The sequence below is a fragment of the Chenopodium quinoa genome, unplaced genomic scaffold (genome assembly GCF_001683475.1).
Source record: "Chenopodium quinoa cultivar QQ74 unplaced genomic scaffold, ASM168347v1, whole genome shotgun sequence".
Taxonomy (NCBI): domain Eukaryota; kingdom Viridiplantae; phylum Streptophyta; class Magnoliopsida; order Caryophyllales; family Amaranthaceae; genus Chenopodium; species Chenopodium quinoa.
The window spans coordinates 1,789,655-1,807,525 of record NW_018742309.1 but is presented as its reverse complement, the minus strand read 5'-3'; the positions used below and the strand labels follow the sequence as shown (position 1 = coordinate 1,807,525).

Genomic DNA, 17,871 nt, shown 5'->3' with positions numbered 1-17,871 from the left:
ATAATATTGTCTTTTATCCGAAATTCAAAACCCTTGGCGTCCAACGCCAAAATTGAAATAATGTTTTTGGTAATGTTTGGAACATGATAATAATCTTCAAGTTCTAAAACAAGCATAGAGGGAAAAGACAAACTAAGTGTCCCAACGGATACGACCACAATCCTTGCTCCATTGCCGACCTAGAGTTCCACTTTTCCCTTCACTAGCCTTCTAATTTTCCTTAGTGAAAGGAATGGTGTCCTTTCAACAAGTGTATTATTTCGATAGAGGGTTCAGAATTATAAGAAAGCTAATTATTTAGTGAGGTCAAGTGATCGGAATGCTTCCGATCAGTAATATTAATGTATAATTAATATTACAGCTTAATTAATATTACAGCTTAATCTTGACTGAACACTTCGGGTCACACCCCAATCGAGTAACCAATCCGAGGCGACGAATCAATCCGAAGGATTAAATGAGTCATTAGAGTATTATGAACAAAGACATCGGATATCGAGCTTAGAGCATCGAAACCGAGCGTCGTAGGTCGAGTCGAATTTAGGAATCAACGAAATGAGAAATCAAGCAAACAACAAAATACAAATATAACCCTAGCCTCGGAATGCCCTGAGCAATCCGAGGGCCAAGGGCAATATAGCTAGCCAATAAAACTGAACCATGCCGAGCTAGCTAGCAGCGCTGGCTAGCTAGCTGGTGCGGCATGGCCAGCATTGATGGCGCGCTAGGCTTGCTAGCATGCTAGTGCCTCGCACATAGCAAAGCCAGTCGCACCATCGCAAGGCCAGCAGCACGCAAGTGCTTGCTGGGCCTCGCTAGCACAAGCAACGCAGTAGCAGCAGTAGCGCGCAATGCATGCGTAGGCTGCGTGTGTGCGTGCTTGCGTGCTGGGCTGTGTGCACGCACATTTCCCAGGTAACAGGCCTATCCAAGGGGCCAGGCCGCCAGCAAGGCAGCCTTGTCACCTAAGGCTGGCAGCACCGGCTGGCGCGCGTGCATTGGTTGTGTGTGTGGGGAGCCGGTTTATGTGGGTTGCTTGGGGAGCAAGGGGTGTCTCCCCTTTTGGTCCTCACCTAACCTCTTGAAACTTGTTATTTGTTGATTCTCTTGCATTTTAATTTGCTTTTGAATTAAAATAAATTGAACAAAGTGCAGTTTAACCAACTCTGCCACATTAATGGGAAATTGGAATATTCAAGGCTCCCTTCCCTATAAATACCCATCATTTGGGATTGGGAAAGGACACTTGAGTTGTGAATTTTAAGGGTTCTCCAAGAAGATAATACCTTAATTCTAATACTCTAAGCTTCTTGGTCTAGCCCTGACTAACCTTAGAGGTAGGGACCATTCGGGTTGGGTCTCGAGGGTGTGAGTCGTCCGAGGCTCACGCGCTTGCGGAGCTAGCGCTTTCAAGTACGAGCTCTTGAGGCAGAAGTTTTGGAGAAGGCTTCAAAAACGTGGGCTAAGAATAAAAGAGCGTGGTAGAAATAGAAAGCTGAAAAGGAAGGAGGTAAAAGAAAAAAATCCTCTAATGCTTGGGAACACTTTCAAGTGCTTAAAACGGACCTAAATCATGCTATATATCTTTATTGTGGGAAACTAATTGGTTGTGATCCAAAGAATGAAACTAATTGCATGAATCGATACTCTAAAAGGTGTAAAATATCTCCAATTATAAAGATAAATCTCAAACTATCTTAGATTTTGAGTCTAGGACAAAGGTTAATATTGATGGGAGTGTGCAAACTGTTAGTGTTCCTATATTGTTAAGATCTAATCATGATGAGATTAGAAAAGAACTTGCTAAGATGTTGGTTGTAGATGAGTTGCCTTCTGCTTTTGTTGAACGTGAAGGTTTTTGTAAGTTTTGTAAAGTTGTTGTTCCTGAATTTATTCCTCCCTCACGTGCTACCATTACAAGGGAATTTTATGGTCTTTTTATTGAACAAAGGAAAAAGTTAAAGGATTTTTTCAACAATTTGTCTTCTAGTGTATGTCTTACTACAAATACATGGACTTCGGGTCAAAACTTGTCATATATGTGTCTTAGTACTCATTTCATTAATGATGATTGGAAATTGCATAAAATAACTTTTGTCCTATTGCTGGTCATTCTGGGGAGCTTATTGGTAAATCTGTTGAAAAATGTTTGCTAGATGGAATTTGAAGAGGATTTTGACTGTAACAATTGACAATGCTAGCTCAAATGATTTGGCTATAAAATACTTGAAAAAAATCTTTAATCTTTGGGATGGGTGTGTGTTGAATTATGAGTTTATGCATATGAGATGTGCTGCACACATTTTGAATTTGGTTGTTAAAGATGGATTGAAAGATGTGAATGTTTCTATTTTAAAAGTCCGAGCTGCTGTGAAATATGTGAGGTCTTCTCCTTCTAGGCTTCAAAAGTTAAAGTCTTGTGTTGAGGAAGAGAACATCACTTCAAAAGGTCTTGTTTGTTTAGATATTGAAACAAGATGGAATTCCACCTATTTGATGCTTAAGACTGCTTTAGTGTTTAGTAAAGCCTTTAAGAATATGAAAACAAAGTTATCTCCTTACACTAAAGAGCTTATGAAGCAACCAGTGGGGGGTGCTCCCGATGATGAGTATTGGAATAAAATTCAAAGTTTCTCACCTTTTCTTGAAATTTTTTATAATGCTACTTTGAAGTTATCCGGATCTCGTTATGTGACGGGAAATACTTTTGTGGAAGAGATTTATGATATTCGGTACACCATTTATGAATATGCTAGTGACCGAATGATGATATAAAGAATATGGCAACACAAATGAAATTGAAATTTGACAAGTATTGGCAAATGTTCATAATATTAATATTTTGATGTTCATTGCATTGATTCTTGATCTAAGGAATAAGATGAAGTATACGGAGCATATTGTACGTAATTCTTATGATGTTAGCAATTCCTATATTTTGTGTCAACGTAGTCAAGATACATTAAATTCATTATATGATTGCTATATACAAAAAGTAGGGTAATCTTCTACTAATATTGCCTCTACAAGTCAAAGTCACTACTACATTTTTTATCTACTGCAACCCTCAAATCCGTTGCATTAGGCGTCAAAATCCGTGGTATTAGGCCTAATGCAACGGCCATGTACCGTGGCATCCGCTGACGTTGGAATAGGTCTAATGCAACGGCATATGACACCTAATGCCACGGCATCAATGATCCGTGGCATTAGATCAATACCTATTGCAACGGCAACATTATCGCCGTGGAAATAGCTATAATACCTAATGCCACGGTGCATATAACCTAATGCCACGGTTCCCTATACCTAATGTCACAGAATGCATATACCCTAATGCCACGGTTCACTATACCTAATGCCAATAATACAATTAAAATAAGAATTTTTTTTAAAAAAAAATAGAATTTTATTAAAATGAATTCAAAGTTTGTACATTGTTACCTATAAGGAAAATTACAAAATTAAATTAGAATTTTATTAGTATGAATTCAAAGTATTTGCTTGCTTCGGCTTTGCAGCTCTCTGTGTGCAAGCTGCTGTTGGGGCTGTTCTGGTTTTGTCCAGCCTGCTGCTGGTTGCAGGTGCTACCACTGGTGTACTGGTGCTGGTTGTTGATACTGGATTCTTTTGCAGTGGCATTGCTGGTCTTCAGCTAGTCAGCTGCTCCTTGTTTATCTGCTGGTTCTGCCACAGCCTGCTTTCTCCAGCCTGTTGCTACTGATATCTGTTGCTGCTTGATGTTCCTGTATTACCGGTGCTGTATTGCTGGAATGCTGTTGAGGTGTTGCTGGCGTGGCTTGCTGGTTTTGGCCTGTAGGTACTTGCTGCTGGTTATGTTTGCTGCTGTTTCTGCCAGCTGTTGTTTCTGCTATTGTTTATTTCACCTACACTAGAAGCCAAAATAAGGAGGTGAAAAAATCAATAGACTTTCTAATTCCTATATCAGTAAAGCACTAGCCCATAACTCCATTAGTACTTACATAAGATTGAATAACTTCATTACTCTGTCAACCTTAAAGGGAAGAAAGGAGACTAAACATGCCTATTATTTGCCAAATGTTGTAACAAAAGAAATAATCTCAGGAAAGTGATTTTATGATGCAAAAATAATGAAGGCCTAACTTGGTATCTTTACCGACAAGAGGAAGTTTATTTGTCTCGCACTCAATTAGATTTTCCTTGCTAATCAAACAATTATCTAAAAAGAACTAGAGAAATCAAAATACTCTATAAATCTCAACGCACGTTACAACAAGCTGTAACGTAATACAATGCAAATGGCATCCTAGTGCAAAAGCCACTGCCAAAGAGAGGCCATAAAAACAAGTTAAATGATCCCAATCTTATCATACAAAAAGTTCATCACTTTCCTATCAGAGTAACATTTAACTTCTAAGATCATATTTCTCTAAAATGCAACAAACATATGAAACAATAAAAAATTGGAAAAAAATGAAGCAACAATATCAGATTGTCAGGAATTTAACAATTTGCAAGATATCACCAACATTCCCTAGATTTCCAATAATATGATATTAAAAATAAAATGAGGGAATCAATGCATAGAGAAAGAATTATAACTAAAATTGAGAAATTATAGAACAAAATCCATCATTTGAGTCATTTGTAATCCCATAATTTGATTTTATAACGAAAATCAAAAGATAAAAAACAAAAAAAGTGAAGAAAGTATACAAGTAGAAAGGCCAGATAGTAAAATCGAGATCAAAGACAACCAATTTGGGAAGAACTTGGAACAAATTTATGGTTTGCAGAACTTCTGTTTTGACCCTTTCAAAGTCAATTACAGAATTTATAGCAAATAATCTCCAAAAATAACACTAATTAAGTAATCAACTCAGAACCTAAATAATTAAACCCTAATTATACAATCAAATGAACAATACTTATAAATCAATACTTATAATTGAATGTAAGCCAACAAAGCCACCACAAAAATTATAATGTAAGCCGGCAAAGCCACCACAAAAATTATTTAACAGAGCTATTATACATATATAACAGGTTATCAACTTCACTAAGAGAAAGAAAGTAACAACGAAAAGGTAAATATGCAAGATTTACTTTATTATCCTCCTTTACATACTGCAATATAAGACCCTGTCCCCTAGATCAGCACACTCCAAGGAATTAAACAAATGATAAATTAACTTGGACAAGATACTCGTAACTAGATCAGTATTTAGTAATTCTGAAGTACAAAAAGGGAAACAAAAAAAAAAGAAAAAGAAAAAAGAAAACTGACTTAGCCACAAATCCATAGAAGCAAATCATAGAGTCCCGGTCATTCTCGTATGCCATATTCACTTTTCCCAGACAACCAATCCTAAAGCTAGGATCTGCAATATTACATAAATAAAAGTTACATAAAAGTTACTTCAAAGAAACGTTTAAAACCTAGGCGCAGCTACAGCTACAGCTACAGCGTCACATATTTATTCTTACATAAATCACAATATGGGGAATCAAGCCAAAATTTGACTAAATAAATATAAGGGAGCAACCCACAAGATTTAAGATTAAATAAATCCAATGCAATAAAGACCCACCACTTGTCTAAGATACTCAACAACCCTCATAAACTTTACCGAAATCTAGCAAAGAGCATATAATCTAAACATGACCCAACCAAACAGTAATGTCTTATGGTCAAGTCTCCATTACATACAAGAATCAAGTAAAGAAAAAACCAATCCAGGGAAAAGGAGGCAGGGGAGAGTTAAACAGTTAGGACTTGTGATTAGGGCATTCGTGAAAAAATATTTAATGTTGCACAAAGACTAGCATTCTGCAGTCCAACACACCAAGAATGAAGATGCAGGCTTTCCAATTTCCAGTTTTGCTCTTGAGGACAGGCTACCCTGAAAAATCTCGTGGGCCATCTCCAGTGGTTAAATTACAATGTTCCTCCTACAATGATATATACACAGATCAGGAGCAGAGAAGTAGTCCTTCAAATCAGCAAAGCTTTACCAAGACTCTAAACAGTTGACATCTCAGAAGAGTCGATACTGGATTCAACTCGAACAAAGTAGATATTTAAAAAAATCTCAGCTTATAAGCTGCCATTGTCAATGGCTAGCAGGTATAAGAAGCAAATATAAATAAGTCCTGATTACCAGTTCAGAAATTTGGCCGTCCAAGTTGTCTACTAGATTGAAACTTTTCAAAGGACTAATAACTTTATCTAATAGGATTAAGATTGACACATACTTCAGCATTCATTCTTGCTGAAACAACAAAACTCAAGAATTCTACAAGTCAAATGTCTCACTGGCTCATTTAGCTTGATGAAGGAATATAAAAGCGGGTTTTGCATTATACATGAGCCATACAACTGAGAAATTTTATAATCGGATGCAGGCCGCATATGAGATTTGGGTTGACAAGGCCATCTCATGCAAGATTTTGCCTGGCATGAGCATGAGCCAGTCAAAACTCAATAGTCCTACGGAAACAAAACCAATATTCCAAAAGCAGTAGCTGATTATCAAGAGTATCTATCTTCTTGAGCTTGAGGTAGTCAGAACTCAATATTCCTTCTAAAACCGTCCCTTAAAAATTGCCCCATTTCCGTTTTTGACCATGGGGTCGAAAACTTTATTCTCACATACAATACAATTGGCTCGACCACTTTTGCCTCGTATCCATCAACTCCACTCAACCAAAAAATAACAAAGTAATTAATGGCTTAGGGACAAACAATTAAGGACGGACGGAGTAGTAATCACCGTGAATAAAGAACACAACATGAATACTTTATACTTATAAGAATAAATAATTTTGAACACTGCAAAAATCATATCATTATCCCCCATATCTAATCCATAATATCTAAGCAAAAATTTCAATAAACAAACATAATCATTACAATTTCACTATTAAGGTAACAAGAACATGATGCTAGTCTCTGTATTTTGAGATATTAGCAAGTCCACCAACAACGAAACATGTCAACCACAATTAATACACTATCAGATAATTAATCGTGAAAACACTATAATTTGCAAATGTAAATCTGCCCTTCCATCACATTCACTGTATGAAAATTTACTACTAAAACTCATTGCAATAAATTCTCTCAATCAAACCCAGCCCCAAAGCATAAACTGAAATATGAAAAGTGAAATGGATTAGCAAAACTCCACAAGTAACAAACTTTTCTTTCCATGTAGTCAATACCTAAAAAGAGGTAACGAAGAGATGTAATTTACAAGTATACAATTATATGTCATGGCAAGGGAACAAGATTGCCACAGAGAACACAAAGCAAACAAAATCCCTCTATGCAGCACAGATACAGAAATTGAAAAAACATAGTCAACATAAACTCCACTAATGGTTGCTCTCACGCCTATAGAATTTCACGACACCTATTATAGGGTATAATATAACAATCAAAATTAAAAAAAATTACATGAAAAAATAAAATAGAGAATAATAAGGAAGAATTAGGTACCTGATTTTTGTGAAGATTAGGAGGAAAGAGATAAAAGGTTGAAAGGAGAAGAAGACTACAAAACAACGAAGATTAAAATTGGGGATTAAAATCGAACAATAAGCAATTGATTTTGTTTATTATTCCAAATGAAACATTAAATTCTGAAAAATAGGGTTAACAATTAAAATTTCAAATTGGGGATTTCGATAATAAGAGCAAGATATACTAAATTAATTAATTCAGAGTATAAGACATTAAGACATACCATTGATGCATCGAAGACGGCCGACGGTGTGGCAACAACGACGGCCGAGTTCCTGTGAGGCACTGAGGCACGACAGATCATGGGCAACGGTCGATCTACTGGACTACAGGAGGCCGGTGAGGACTGAGGTGTGAGGCAGCGAAGAACGAAAGATTGGAAGAAGCGACATACTATGTACCGCTATCAGCCACCACCTCCTGACTGTCGCCTTCGTCTACTTCCTCATATTTATTTGCTTATTTTCATGATTTTTTTCGTGATTTTCAAGCAAATATGTGAATGTGAGAAGATGGGGAAAATTGAGAATTGGGGGAAAATGGGGAAAATGAAGAATGGGTAGATTGGGTACTATGAGAATCCGTAAGAAGGGTTGTGAATAAACACATTTTGTTCAAAATATTTGGAGAAAAAATTAGAGGGAAGAAATGCGCGCTTCTAAAATTTTCATGATACAATACATACCGTTGCAATAGCTCTCATTTTTGTTAAAATAACTAGGCTATTGCAACGGTTCTTTAGATCCGTGGCAATAGCTCTACCTCTATGAACATTAGTTTTAAATCCTTGACAATAGCCTACTCTATTGCAACGACAATTATAATTCCGTTGTATTAGCCTTTATTATGCCGTTGCATTTGGTCAAAAATGTAGTAGTGAGTGAAAAGGGTGGGAAAGAACAAAAAAGGGTCCTAACAATGTATCTCGATTAAGGGATAGTTTTTCAAGTAAGATTGGGAATGATTCATCTTCCAAAAGAATGACCGAATTATTTAGGGGATAAACTAGAGCCTAGTGACGAGGATTTTGATATTTTGGCATGGTGGAGTGCACACGGAAAAACATATCGAATACTTATGTCTATGGCTCGTGATTTTCTCGCTATTCCGGTTTCTTCCGTTGCTTCGGAGTCCGCTTTTAGCACGGAAAGACGTGTTCTAGATTCCTTTCGCACTTCTTTAAGAACAATAATGGTAGAAGCTCTTGTTTGTGGCTAAGATTGGATGCGTAGTTCCAATGTCCCTATTACTATAGAGGAAAGCTTGCTTGAGTTAGAAAATATGGAAGAAGAAGGTGATTTTATAACTTTATATATTAATTTATTTTACTACTTTACTATATATAATATATGTGATATGTAATTATTGTATTGCATTATTTGTGTTTTGTAGGAATGAAAGACTGTGTTTTGGATCAACCGACGATTGTTATTGATGAGACAATTAAAATATCGGATCTCACAAGTGAATAAATTGATCCCCTCACACTTTGTTTGTTGTGTGGCTTTATCCCATTATTTGTTCTTTGTATGTTATGAAGTTATGTAACTAAAGACTCAAAAACTCTGTATTCTCGTCCTTAAACTCTAGTTTTGAATTTATTTATTTATTTATTTTTAATAAACTTTGATTCTTAGTTTATAGCTTTAAGTTATTAATTAGTATGTCATCAAATTAAAAAAATTGCAAGTATTTTGCAGGCTATAAATATAGGCATTACAGCAAGGTTTTTTTTAAAAAACAATACATGAGCTGAGGTTGTTTTTATTAAAAAAACAGCAGGGCTTTTTTTTTATTATTTTTTTTAAATACAGCAGGTTTTTTTTTGGTTATAATACAACAGATTTTCTTAAAACCAAACAATACAACAGGTTTTTAAAAATGAAAAAAGCAAACAGTACCAGATTTTAGGTACAGTTGGTAAAAAAAAAAATTTAGGTACAAACTTATTAAAAAAATAAATATAAAAAGTTTTGGATACCTGTGTCCCGTCATGGTACCCGAATTATCCGGGATGGGACACGGGACGACTTATCAACTACTCGAAGATCTGGGTACCCGGATATGAACACCCCGATCCGCTACCACCACCACCTTTCTCCCACCATTCAAATATCTTCTACCCTCTCCCCGATCATCTCCACCATCACTAAATTCTGTATAAATCAGAAAACAAGGAAATGTTATGACGCTCAACACACAATCAACAATTAAAGGTTGACAAAGAGTATGTGGTGGGAGTTAACGCATGTAAGACAAAAATAACCCAATTCATCCCACACATATAAACCTAATTAACCTCACATCATTAACCTAATCAATGTTCATATTTAAGGAAAAAATTTGACCTCATATGCAACTTTAATTCAATGGAGGATCAAGCTTAGAAGGCGCTTCCACAGAGAGTTCATCTTTGTCGAAATATAAAAATGAAAGAAGATTGGATGAAAGATAATGGAATGAAATAGAGGAGATGATTGAAAAACAAATTACCTCGCAAGCTGCTTCAATAATGGAGGGGAAAGCATAGAAGTTCCTTCAATGGAGCATAATGAGATAAAGGAAAGGTATGGAGTGAGAAAGTTCGGTTCAAAGGAGAGAGAAAGGTAATGGCAGAAATGAATGTTGGAGCAGAAAAAGGGGAAAAGAAAGACTGAGTCAGTAAAAGCAAGGGCAATTTCGAAAATTAAAAAGAAAAAGGCGAAGGCATAAACGAAATGTAACTATTCCTTTAAATATTGTTAAATCGTTCTTCTAGCTTTTAGGGGTTGGAGATATGAATAAGACATATAGGTACACAAACATTTTAGGGATAAAATTGTCCTTAGACTATTCATAAGTGTTTTTCCATACTTTTTTTAAAAGGTAGGGATATAGGTAAACAAATATTTTAGGGATAAAATTGTTCTCACACACACTATATATGATTACGTTTGCTCTCATAGATTGTGTTTAGGGGATTTTTCCCCGCCACGTGGACCAATCAGCACCTGCCACGTGTTAGCCACGTGGACCATTCAGGGGCTGCCACGTGTCATGCTTCAAAAGGTCCAGCATGGACCAATCGTGCCACGCCACGTGGCCCATTATCTGCCAATCTGGAGAAAGGCCACCGAGGCCCGAATCCAGAGGCAAGCCCAATCAGTCCTAGGTTTACCATTTAACTTAGTATTGGGCGCGTACTTCGAGGCTATAAATACAGTAATTAGCCTTCATTAAATAGGGACAGAATTAATTAATCATGTCGCCTATAGAAGCCTAAACATACGTGCATACTAATCGCTAGACCAGACTTAGCATTATTTGCACTCCCCGATCACTCCTCCCTTCCGGGGAACCAGATCACCCTCTTTACTTTCCGCACCTTTTACTCCACATAGAAGTACTAACTTGTGTAAGGTTTCGTAGTGACCCTCACTATGCGGAAGGAAACCCACCAAGACCCGCCCCGATAACTAAAGCAATAAAAGCATGCAAAACATAATTAAAAGAAGAAGGGATAAAGAATTACACCCTAGACGCGTGCTTCACTCGCTAAAAGAGCTCTTACTTCAACCTCGCAAATGCAAGGCCTCCGACGGTTCGTACCCTCGAACCCGACCCGATCATCCTAAGTCTCAAAGGTTAGTCAGGACATGAACAAAATATAAACTTTGGAGTTTTACGAACTTAAGGTATTCTCAACAATGGAGATGCCTTTATAGCTCCACTCAAGTGTGTGTTCTCAAAATCCCAACCAAGTGGGTATTTATAGAGAATGGGAACTTGAATCCCATTTCATGATCAATGTGGGATCATGTGCAATTGTGATAATTTATTTAATTCTAAATTAAATAATTAATCAAAAGCAATCACCATGCAACAAGTGTGAAGGGGAGAGAAAGAGTTAGGTAAGGACCATGTCCATGGAGGGGGGGGACCATTACCTTGCTCCCCAAGGCATGCTCCAAGCATTGGTCCCCACCTCTCACTAACCGGCACCAAGAAAGGCAGCTGGGCTGGCTGCCAGCTAGCACGCACAACATGCACTAGCCAGCACAGCCAGCACATGCATGCTGCTAGCAAGCCACGCATGCTGCTGGGTGCTTGGCGAGGCTAGTGCTGCTGCTGCTGCCTAGCCAACGTACACGCACACGCACTGAGCAATGCCTGGCATGGTGCTGCTGTGCGAGGCTACCAGCACACTGCACGCTGCTCGCTGCTTGGTGCTGCCATACGAAGGCACGCACGCAAGCAAGCAAGCACATCGTGCTGCTGCTGCTGCGATGGCCTACACACACACATACGCACTGGACTAGCCATGCGACAGTGTTGTGCTATGCGTAGGCTTGTGCTAGAGCTTGCGATGGCACCTAAGCACCCATGCACGCATGCTGCGGTGGTGCTGTGCCATGCGAAGGCACGCACACACGCAACCACTCTACTGCGATGGTGCTGCCTTGTGCGCCTAGCACGCATGGCGCGCTTAGCACACACATGGTGCGCCTAGGCTTGCGATGAACTAGCCTAGCCTAGCACTCACATGGCTAGGCCAATGTGATGCTACAGTTATGCTCGTACTTGTTGCTTGTAATTCTGCGACGCTCGGTTTCGACGCTCTAGGCTCGATATCCGACGTCTGTGTTCGTAAAACTCTGATGACTCATTGAATCCTTCGGATTAATTCGTCGTCTTGGATCGGTTGTTCGATTGGGTTCGACCTGAAGGGTTCAGTTAAGATTAAGCTGTAATATTAATTATACCTTAATATTACTGATCGGAAGCGGCCTCCACCTAGGCATTCCGATCACTTGACCTTACTGAAGAATTGGCTCTGTAATAATTCTGAACCCTCTATCAGAATAATACACTTGTTGGAAGGACACCATTCCTTTCAATCTCCCACTTGTCCTTCCAGAGAAGTGTGCGTACAGTGTATAGCCCATTTCCTATGTCGCTTAATGTCTTTTCGTGAACTATAAGGTAAGATTCATCGTCATTCTTATTACGTTCAAAAGTGTTTCTCGATCTCCGAGTTCGACTGTCAATAAGCAGATGATTTCTAAAATCCATTTAAGCACGGCCATGCATTTTCACAGTCTTGTTAATAGGGAGACATTCCCAGTCTTGTACTGTAAGTTTCTGTTACTAAGAGGACCTAATCTCCCGAGTGTTCCTGTGATGATCCCCAGTTACGGCAGACGTTAGGCAACATCAAAGAGACTAGTACTCAAACAAGAAACTTCAAAATACTCATGGTCGAGGAAATAAGTTCCGATAGCTATAATGAGAAATGTACTTATGACGTTTTAAATCTCTTAAAGTATTCTCATAGGTCGATCCGGTGCAGTTCCAAACTGGCACCTGTGCAAATGATTTATGACTACTATGTCCTTGCAGCACAAGAAACGGTGCTGTAAATCATACTACACACTAATCTCTAGTGGTCATTAATCTTCCATCAGTTAAATGACCTCGATTAGGGATAATTTTTTATTTAAATATTCAACGTTCACTTAACAGGTGTTTCTTTATCTAAGATATGGTCTTGATACCCTATTTTGAATACTTCCATTAATCGAATGGACTCATTATTTAATTCTAAACCACAATTAAATAGCAATGGAGTGAACAGTAATTTTGCATAAAAATTAATAATTCCATAAATGAATGGTTTTAATACAGTGTCTGTCATTAAGACAACCAGTTTAATTAAAACACATGTACAGGGAATTCAAATCCAATCTCCAACGTGCTTGATTCCCTTTGCCTCAACGTGCTTGTTGTGTTTCACTTGAGGTAGAGGTTTAGTCAAAGGATCGGCCACATTATCATCCGTTCCGATCTTGTAAATTCTGATTTCACCTTTGGATTTCCATTCCCTTATCACGTGAAATCCCCTTGGACATGTTTGACCTTCTGGTGCTCTCTTGGCTCTCTAGCCTGAGCGATAGCTCCATTGTTGTCACAGTAGAGATCTATCGGACCCCTGATGGAGGGTACAACACCAAGTTCACTAACGAACTTGTTAATCCAAATAGCCTCCTTAGCGGCTTCTGAAGCTGCCAAGTATTCAACTTCAGTTGTATAATCTGCGGTGGTGCTTTGCTTAGCACTCTCTCAGCTAAACGCTCCTCCATTTAGGGAAAATATGTACCCTGACTGTGACTTGAAGTTGTCTTTGTCAGTCTGGAAGCTAGCGTTGGTGTAACCTTCAACAACCAGGTCTTTGTGGCCACCATAAACCAGGAATTTATCCTTGTTCCTTTTCAGGTACTTCAGGATATTGGCAACAGTCCAATGCGCCTCTCCTGGGTTTGATTGGTATCGGCTCGTAGCGCTTAAAGCATACGATACATCTATCTTGGTACATATCATGGGATACATGATCGACCCAATTAGCGAAGCATATGAAATCTGATCTATTCTCTCTCGCTCAACAGGTGTATGTGGACACTGTTTCTTGCTGAGGGTTACGCCATGGGACATGGGTATATGCCCTCTTTTAGCATTCTCCATGTTAAATCGTGCCAGTACTTTATCAATGTAAGTACTCTGGCTCAATCCAATCATCCTCTTAGATCTATCCCTATAGATCTTGATGCCCAATATGTACTGTGCCTCTCCTAAGTCCTTCATTGAAAAGCACTTTTCCAACCAGCCCTTTACGGACTCTAGTAATTTTGTGTTGTTTCCAATGAGCAGTATGTCATCGACATATAGGACTAGGAATGCGATGTCACTCCCACTAACCTTCTTGTAGACACAAGACTCATCTGGATTCTTAAAAAAACCAAACTTGCTGATGGCTTTATCAAATCGCAGATTCCAACTTCTGCTTGCCTACTTCAGTCCATAAATGGACTTCTTAAGCTTGCATACCTTTCCAGCGTTGCTTGGATCAACAAAACCTTCTGGCTGTGTCATATACACAATTTCTTCCAAAATCCCATTTAGGAAGGTGGTTTTGACATCCATCTGCCATATTTCATAATCGTAATATGCAACAATCGCTAGGATAATCCGGACAGACTTTAGCATTGCAACCGGTGAAAAGGTTTCATCATAGTCAATCCCGTGTATTTATCTATAACCTTTCGCCACTAGTCTAGCTTTGTATATTGATACATTTCCATCTTTGTCTGTCTTCAGTTTGAAGATCCATTTGCTACCGATGGGTGTGTAACCCTCAGGCAAATTCACCAAGTCCCAGACTTGATTTTCAGACATGGAGTCCTTCTCGGATTTCATGGCCTCTTGCCATTTAGCTGAGTTAGGGCTCGTCATAGCTTGTTTGTAAGTTGCTGGCTCATCACCATCCACAACTAGGATGTCTTGATCATCGCTTAAGACAATGCCAAGGTATTTTTCTGGTTGAGATCTTGGCCGTTGTGACCTACGAAGGGTAATGGGTTGAGCATTTACATTGTTTGTTTGATTCTGACCAATCTTCTCAGCTGCTTCCAAAGCCCTTAGATTGTCAGTTTTATTAGGTTAACATTGTTGCTCGTCCTCTCGAACTTCGTCGAGTTCGATTTTCCTCCCACTTGTCATTTTGGAAAGGTGTTCCTTCTCCAAAAAGACACCATCACGAGCAACAAACACTTTGTTCTCGGATTTATTGTAGAAGTAATACCCTTTGGTTTCTTTTGGGTATCCCACAAAGAAACACTTGTCTGATTTGGGGTGAAGTTTGTCCGAAATTAATCGTTTGACATATGCTTCGCATCCCCAAATCTTAAGAAAAGACAACCTGGGAGGTTTCTTAGTCCATAATTCATATAGAGTCTTTTCAACAGCTTTTGACGGAGCTCAGTTCAGTGTTAGTGTCGTGGTTTGTAACGCATGTCCCTAGAAAGAGATAGGAAGTTCACTAAGACCCATCATTGATTGAACCATGTCTGACAAGGTTCGATTCCTCCGTTCGGATACTCCGTTCCATTGAGGAGTTCCAGGAGGTGTCAACTCTAAAAGAATACCATTTTCTTTCAAGTGATCGTCGAATTCATGGCTCAAATATTCGCTACCTCGAACCGATCGAAGTGATATAATTTTCTTGCCAAGTTGATTCTTAACTTCTTTCTGAAATTCTTTGAATTTCTCAAAAGATTCAGATTTATTCGACATTAGGTAGACATTGCCATGTCTACTAATGTTTGTTAATGAAGGTGAATTCTTAGGGGTCTTAGTTTAAGTAGTGGTATCAACTTTTGCCTAGTCATATGTCAAAATCATGCAATTTTCATTGAACATATATTTGCAAGACAATTTTGAAACAACCATTGTTAAAGTCTTACATTCAAAATAACTAGGTGTCCAACACCATAGATCATAGTATGTTCATAAGCATGATGAAAACTAAGATTAGTTTAATTACATGTCATAGACAAAATAGTGCATGCAAGCACGACCGAAAAAACCATCTTCGTCGTCTACTTGTCATTGCACCACACTTGATAAGCTTCTCACTTGGTTCCGAAAAGGCAACATAAAGTGAGTCATACTTGGTATCTAATACCTATGATAAGCTTAATTCACAAGTGTTTAAGGAAGATACCTGAGGCAGATGCTCCATTCCTCTCCTCCTTTTCCCGAAAGAGCTTGCATTCTCTCTTGTAGTGGCCTTGCCCACCACAATAGAAGCTACGCATCTTTGCCTTGACCTTCTTGAACTCCCTTCTCCTTGCTCTCAAGGGCCTCTCGGTCACTCCACATGCGGTGGCTCAGCTGAGTAGTTGCACCACCTCCATTAAGGAGCGAGTCTCCTTTCCCGCAGCTATATGCACTCTATGTGCATCATAGCCCGAGTGAAGCAAATCAAGCAAGATATGCCGCTCCATCTCATCCGCCAATGAGATTCCGAGAAGCTGCATGTATTTGAAGAGCCTAGTCATTCCAAGCACATGAGGTCGGAGGGGCATGCCGGGTCTCAATATGGCATTGTAGACCTTTGTCCAAGGCCGTCGCCTTTCCTTAGCAAGACAACCCACATTTGGTGGCTTTATCTTCATATTAGAGAGTGACCTAGTCAAATCAAACACGAGTCCATCGTAGTTGCCATTGTCACTTTTGGTGACTCTTACATTGACAACGTCCTCAAGGGCTTTGAGGAACATGTCCGAAAGGTAGGAGGAAAGGCTTTCCTTCCAATCTTCCGGGATGGATTTAGCCATAAGTCGTGAGACTTTCTTGCAGTTGGAAGACCATTCTTCATGAGCCTCATCGGTCATGATCCCATTATAGAAGAAGCTTGGAATGGGAGTGTCAAGAGTGTATTCCAAGGATCCGAAGAGTTTTCCTGAGTTCCTCCTCCCACTCCTTGAAGTTTACCAAGTTTAGGCAAAATGCCAACTTGTTGGGGAGTTCCGGGCACATAGAATTGTTGTTTGAGTTACTTGCAGACATTGTTCTACAATTGAAAGAATTTGAAATGAAAAACCATTCATATAATCAATAAGTTTGAAATTTAAAAGCGTTTATGCAAATTTTCAATCTTATTGAGCATTTTATCCATGCAATTATAATTTGTCCCTTTTAGGCGAGAATAAAATGATTCCGAGATCCTAAAGATCAAGAAATGGTTATGCATGCTTTGGCTTGTCTTAATCATTAAATATTTTAAGGTAAGCAATCCAATTGCTAATAGCTCTAAGCTACTCTCGGTTTGATAAAACGTCGCATCTAATGCAATCTTGACATTTTATCTATTTTTCCACGACATCTAAGGATTCCTTACTGATATCGTTGAGCTTAACCAAGACAACTTATATATATAGTATACCTTACGTTCCTAGGGTAGTAGTGATGCCTCACTTTGGCGTAGACCATCACATACGCGCATTAGTTCAGTAAGTGTTGTTCTTGGAACGACAAATTTTTAGCTCAATATTTTAAGGGACCTAGGGTTTCTATGTTGGTTGATTTAAGTGAACTTAACTAATCATCGCAACATTTGAAATCCTAGACATGCATCTAACATTCAAGTATATATATAACAACAATATATATAGAGCATAAAAATAGATGCATTTGGCAACTAGCATGACCCCTTGAAATCATCAAATCTTCAAGGGCCTTCATCATGGCTTGTTCTCATCGAAACGTCGTCTTGAGACATCTTGGCCAAAATAACATTACTAGCTACTATGACTAAGATAAATCTAAAGTATAAAAATACTTAACGGTATGCAGACCGTATTTAGATTTACAAAAATACATAATGGAACGCAGTCCGTATTTTCTATCCTAGTTGGGTCCCACTAGTTGCCATTTTTCTCAAAACCTATTTTGAAACAATCTTTCATTGACCCATTAACTATTTGTGAATGGCCCATGCATTTTACGAGATAAATCAAGTAAACATGCAAAACTAGTAACTAACTTAG

General features: G+C 38.5%; 1 long non-coding RNA gene across 4 annotated transcripts; it reads right to left on the bottom strand.

Moving 5' to 3' along the window:
* Positions 1 to 3,410: 3,410 nt before the first annotated feature.
* On the bottom strand, positions 3,411 to 10,223 carry LOC110687977. 4 transcript variants are annotated; one of them, XR_002504495.1, is made up of 7 exons: positions 10,001 to 10,223; positions 9,856 to 9,918; positions 7,731 to 9,663; positions 7,484 to 7,538; positions 5,829 to 5,934; positions 5,270 to 5,363; positions 3,411 to 3,892 (listed from the first exon to the last, which is right to left on the bottom strand). It is a non-coding gene; the product is annotated as an uncharacterized LOC110687977 (long non-coding RNA). The 4 variants fall into 4 exon arrangements; XR_002504491.1 differs by lacking the exon at positions 9,856 to 9,918 and having other exon boundaries at positions 7,731 to 8,756; positions 9,489 to 9,663; positions 10,001 to 10,218; XR_002504490.1 differs by lacking the exon at positions 9,856 to 9,918 and having other exon boundaries at positions 10,001 to 10,222.
* Between the last annotated feature and the right edge of the window lie 7,648 nt (positions 10,224 to 17,871).